This window comes from Notolepis coatsorum (assembly GCF_963971535.1).
Source record: "Notolepis coatsorum genome assembly, chromosome: 9".
NCBI classification, from domain to species: Eukaryota; Metazoa; Chordata; class Actinopteri; order Aulopiformes; family Paralepididae; genus Notolepis; species Notolepis coatsorum.
The window spans coordinates 47874872-47880555 of NC_140173.1; the positions used below are offsets into that span (position 1 = coordinate 47874872).

The window sequence follows — 5684 nt, forward strand, 5'->3', positions numbered from 1 at the left end:
CATTGCCCCGGAATAAAAACAAGTTTTTACTTTAACGTTTTAGTACTTTACCTTTAAAACTCTTACATTTAAAAGTAGAAACTTTTTTTACCTTGACTTGAGTACGATTTTGAGACATCACGGTACCCATACTTTCACTTAAGTATACATTTCTGGGTACTTTTTACACCCCTAACTGATCTGACAGATAGTTATGGAGGCAGACAGTGTTAAACCGTTCCTTTTTAACAAACGTCTTTTTTAGGGCATGGGGGTAACAATTTTGGATTGTGATTATACCAAAGAAATGTTGTATCTTGGAACAAACAAACTTACTGGCTCACGGCACACTGATGAGATGAACTACTTTGGTAACTAATTCGATTTGATATCTTAAAAGAATCTCTATACCCAGCCCAAAACGAAGGAGGGGGAGTGGTAATTACTTGTTTGTTACTAAAGCCTAAAAGGGTAGTAATTGACCTGGTTTAAATTGACACAGTTGGAATTTGGTTTTTGTTCTTGTAACAATAGTTATACAAAACAATTAAAATGTCTCCTTTTCTTCCAGCGTGAATGTATCTCGCTCCACGTGGGTCAGGCTGGGGTCCAGGTCGGCAACGCCTGCTGGGAGCTCTACTGCCTGGAACATGGCATCCAGCCGGACGGACAGATGCCAAGCGGCAAGACCATCGGAGGAGGAGGAGATGATTCTTACAACACCTTCTTCAATGTGACTGGATCTGGCAAACACGTCCCCCGGGCCCTGTTTGTAGATCTGGAGCCCACTGTCGCTAAGCTCCTTTTTAAAATGTGATAAACATACAGGTATTGTACTCCAATGCTTTCATTAGCTCTCATCTAACTTGATACTTGATCTTTCCCCTCAGATGAGGTGCGCACTGGAACCTACCGCCAGCTGTTCCACCCCGAGCAGCTGATCACTGCCAAGGAGGATGCTGCCAACAACTACGCTCGTGGACACTACACCGTTGGCAGAGAGATCATTGACCTGGTGATGGACAGGTGCCGCAAACTGGTGGGTACCACAGCTGAGATGAATAATATCTAATTGATATATCTAAATGTGAAAATGGTTTTATTGACCCGTGTTCCCCTCTTTCTCCTCAGGCTGACCAGTGCACCGGCCTTCAGGGCTTCCTGATCTTCCACAGCTTTGGAGGTGGTACCGGCTCTGGGTTCACCTCCCTGCTGATGGAGCGCCTGTCTGCTGACTACGGCAAGAAGTCCAAGCTGGAGTTTGCCATCTACCCAGCTCCCCAGGTGTCCACCGCTGTGGTGGAGCCTTATAACTCCATCCTGACCACACACGCCACCCTAGAGCACTGCGACTGTGCCTTCATGGTCGATAATGAGGCTCTCTACGATATCTTCCGCAGGAACCTCGACAGTACCGACAGGCCGACCTACACCAACCTCAACAGGCTGGTCGGCCAGATCGTCTCCTCGGTCACGGCCTCGCTGCGCTTCGACGGAGCCCTGAACGTTGACCTGATTGAGGTCCAGACCAACTTGGTGCCCTACCCCCGCATCCACTTCCCTCTGGCTAGCTATGCCCCAGTCATCTCAGCTGAGAAGGCTTACCACAAGCAGTTAACCGCCGCAGACCTCACCAACGCCTGCTTTGAGCCGGCCAACCAGATGGTGAAATGCGACCCCCGCCACGGCAAGTACATGCCCTACTGGTTTCAAGGTGGGCATCAACTACCAGCCCCCCACGTAGTCCCTGGTGGAGACCTGGCCAAGGTCCAGAGGGCTGTGTGCATGTTGAGCAACACCACAGCTATTGCTGAAGCCTGGGCTCGGCTTGACCACAAGTTTGACCTCATGTACGCCAAGAGGGCCTTCGTCCACTGGTATGTAGGTGAGGGCATGGAGGAGGGAGAGTTCTCTGAGGCCAGAGAGGACATTGCAGCTCTGGAGAAGGATTATGAAGAGGTGGGAGTCGACAGCGTGGAAGGGGAGGATGGTGAGGGAGAAGAGTATTAGACAGCGACGTGATGGCTCCCAAGCCAACCTTTCTAAGTTGCAATGTTTTCCGAAAACTGGAAGCATTAGGGAGCCCACCCAGTAGTGTTGTTGTAAGAGATTTTCACATGAGCCAAAACAACATAACGTGACTTATGTCTTAGATAATAACCATATACACAGTTTGAGTTTCCATTGGATTTGAGACACGTCTGGGTCCAATTTACCTATCTCAAGCCTGGCCCTCTTTTCTTGAAGCCACAAACGATATGTATTGAACTGCAATACAACAGTTGTGATTGGAGGATCAAGAAAAGAGGGCGGGCTTGAGATAATGCTAGCTGGCCCATTATAGCCGGTTCTGACCACAACAAGCTATAGCTACTGCAAATGCTTTCTCAATCTTAAAGGAAGAGTTCACTTTGTTTAAAAAAAATAAAAGAAACATTTGTAACAAGCAGAGAGTCCTTTCTATACATACAAAAAGTACTTACACTGGTGTTTTTGGTTTTGAGATATTGGAAGTAGAGTAATTCACTCAAATTGAACCACTATGCCCCCTAGTGGCAATGTACATTACAGTGAAATGCTTGGTTCTGTATGAGCCCCTGAGAATGTGCTTCATACAGTAAAAAAGTTAAAAGAATAAAGTCCCAACACTATACAAATATACAATCTACAAAAAGTACAACCTAAATATACAAACTAAAGTACAATGAAGTAAAATGCAGACAATGAGGTACAAAAATGCTAAGAAGCAAAATGCAAAGATTAGGTATGGATGTAATGCAAATAATTTTGTAATAAATAGATCAAATACGGTGTAGTGTTTACAGTGTCTAAATTGGGTGTTAAGGGTGAGTGTTTGTTTAAAGTGAGTGTGTGCAATGAATGTAGAATGGATGGGTTAGTGTTAATGCATAGAGTCATTGAGCATCCTGATGGCCTGGGGATAGAAGCTCCCTTTGAGTCTCTCTGTACCGGCCTCTGCAAAGTGTAAATGTCCTGGAGAGCGGGAAGCCCACCTCCAATTATGCGTTTGGCTGATGGAGCCACTCTGCAGTCTGCTGCGGTCGTGGTGCTATTCCCAGACCAGGAATTGTCTGGTTTGGCAGGTGTCTCTCCATGTTGATATTAATATGAATGGAATCAGAATCACATTTATTCTTCAACGTACACAACATATGTAAACACGCCAGAATTGGCTGTGGCCATCAGTGCAGGTTCACACAACAACTCAACATTTTGACAAGACGATTCACAGGCATGGACTATACAGCATTACTGTAGCTGTGGTGAAAATGCACTGAGCGGATTAAAGATTGCACTTGAATCATACAGACTACATGGCATAATATATAGACTATACAGCATAATACGAGCACTTGAAATTGCACTTGAGCTATTGTTATTGTGTTATTACTTGAGTTGTTGCCATAGGAGGCCCGTTTCAAGGTCAAATAGGGGGCCCTTATCCTAAATTAACAACACCCCCCCCCCCCCCATGTACAATTACAGGACAATGTAAAGCGGGCCTTGGACATAAACTGAAACAAGCTTCTCTAAATTCGCTCTCTCTGACTTGTTCTGCAAACACAAGAAACAGCTCTGCTTACTTTTCAACACAAACCGTACATAATGCTATACAGTGACATGTCATATACATTTACATTTAGTCATTTAGCTGACGCTTTTATCCAAAGCGACTTACAAGTTCTGTATGACAAGTCATCAGGAAGGGTACAACTCTATCAGCTGAGTAACAATGTCCATCAAAGTGTTGCGTGTTACAGCGTAGGTTAGTTTATTAGGACAAGTGCATGACAGTAAGGTTAGTTAGGGACCGGGTTAGATCTTTTTGTTCAGATAATGGTTGAAGAAGTGCATCTTTAGTCGACGGCGAAAGATTGGACGGGTTTTGGCTGTCCTAACGGGTGGGTAGTTCATTCCACCATTGTGGGGCAAGGACTGAGAATAGGCGACTTCTCTTTGATGACCCTCCCGGAGCTTGGATAGGAGTAGGTCTGAGGCATATACAGAATGAAACAGCAAATGCTGAGGTTTCTGAAGATATGATGCATTATAATCTACCTCACCAAGAAGCACAATAGGAAAATATTATGTTTTTAACACGTAAGTGTTTCCACCATGCATCGGTTATCCACATTGGCACAGTGCATGCATTTGCTTTATCAATCCAGGGTGTGTTTGCTCTGTCAATACGGGGCCCTGCTAACGAGTGGGGCCCGTTTCATTTGAAACATAGCTTAAGGCCCCCTATGGTTATTGCCAGGGGTGTAAAATGTACAGAGAAATTATACTTAAGTGAAAAGTATGGGTACCGTCTCAAAATCGTACTCAAGTAAGTCAGAGTATCTGGCTAAAAACACACTTGAGTAAAAGTAAAAAAGTTTATACTTTTAAATGTACTTAAGTACTAAAAAGTTTAAGTAAAAACGTTTTTTCTGACTGTATTCTTCTGATATCAGGTGTTTAATCAAAGATCCCCACTTTCTAGTCTTGCACAATTGGACCAATCAGCATGGGTATGGGCGGGTTCATTTTCCATTGATGGGGATTTGATTGGCTGTTTTTAAATAAAATGCTGCTGCAGGATTAATAACGTTAACGTTAGTTCGGCCAGAGAAACAAATGGTTGGACCTGCGAGATTTGTACTTTGTAGGTCTGCATTTTGTAAGGAGTAAAAAGTATGTTTTTTTTTCTCTGAAATGTAATCGAGTAAAAGTACAAGTATACAAACCTAATAATACTAGAGTAAAGTACAAATCCTCAAAAACGTTAGGTTATGACTATAACCAAGTTCTGTTAATAGTGGTGACGCTCGGTGTCACTCATGCACTATCCTCGCATATGTGCATGCGCACTGAATAAAATTCCACAATGTACCTTTATCCCAGTATTCGTCTGACCACACCCCTCGTTAGCTTACCTTCATAAGCAGGTGTGTGGTCACCTGCTCTCCTCCTTCCCAAGCTTTCACCACAAGGTGAGGTCAAGGGCTGCAGCGGCGTCGGACGCAGAGCGTCACCACTATTAACAGAACTTGGTTATAGTCATAACCTAACGTTCTGTATACATAGTGGCTCCGCTCGGCGTCACTCATGCACAAGGGAGGCCGAGCGGGAGCCACCGGCCGACAAATACACCCCGCTGAAGGCCCCCCACAACCATCAGAACAGGGAGGGCCGAGCCCCCCCGACCCCCCCTAATGGAGGGCACCCCCCCTATTGGAGGTTTTCCGGGAGGGCGACGGACCCGACCGTGCGAAGAGGCACTCAAGCAACTCAACGCACAGGGTGAGCAGACCGTGGCCTGACCCCACGACTACACACACGCACAACCCGCATGCCACCCGGGAACGAACGGAGGGAACAACCTCGTTACTGCCCCCAGAATCACGGGGTCAAGGGCAAACCCAACCCCGTGGCAAGGCCGTAGCAGCGGAGCGCGAAGGAAGGCCCAGACCCACCAAAGGGACTGGACCCCCTGGAACGGGGGCCCGGAGAAGTCCATGATGCCAGCATCAAGACCCCACCAGGTGGGCACTTAGTGACCCCGCCCCCCACATCGCCAGCGTATTCGGACAAAGGCCCCTCAGCCGAGCGGGCCCTGTCCCCCCAATAGTACACCGCCTGGCACACTGACCCTGCAGAACAGGCAGTCAGCATGGCCGTAAGCACACAAAAAAGGTTAA

General features: G+C 46.3%; 1 pseudogene across 1 annotated transcript; it reads left to right on the plus strand.

Annotated features, from left to right (window-relative positions):
* Positions 1-553: 553 nt before the first annotated feature.
* On the plus strand, positions 554-1989 carry LOC311234947 (tubulin alpha-2/alpha-4 chain-like; annotated as a pseudogene). Its single transcript has 3 exons — positions 554-776; positions 870-1018; positions 1111-1989. The product of its transcript is annotated as a tubulin alpha-2/alpha-4 chain-like (transcript).
* The last annotated feature ends 3695 nt before the right edge of the window (positions 1990-5684 follow it).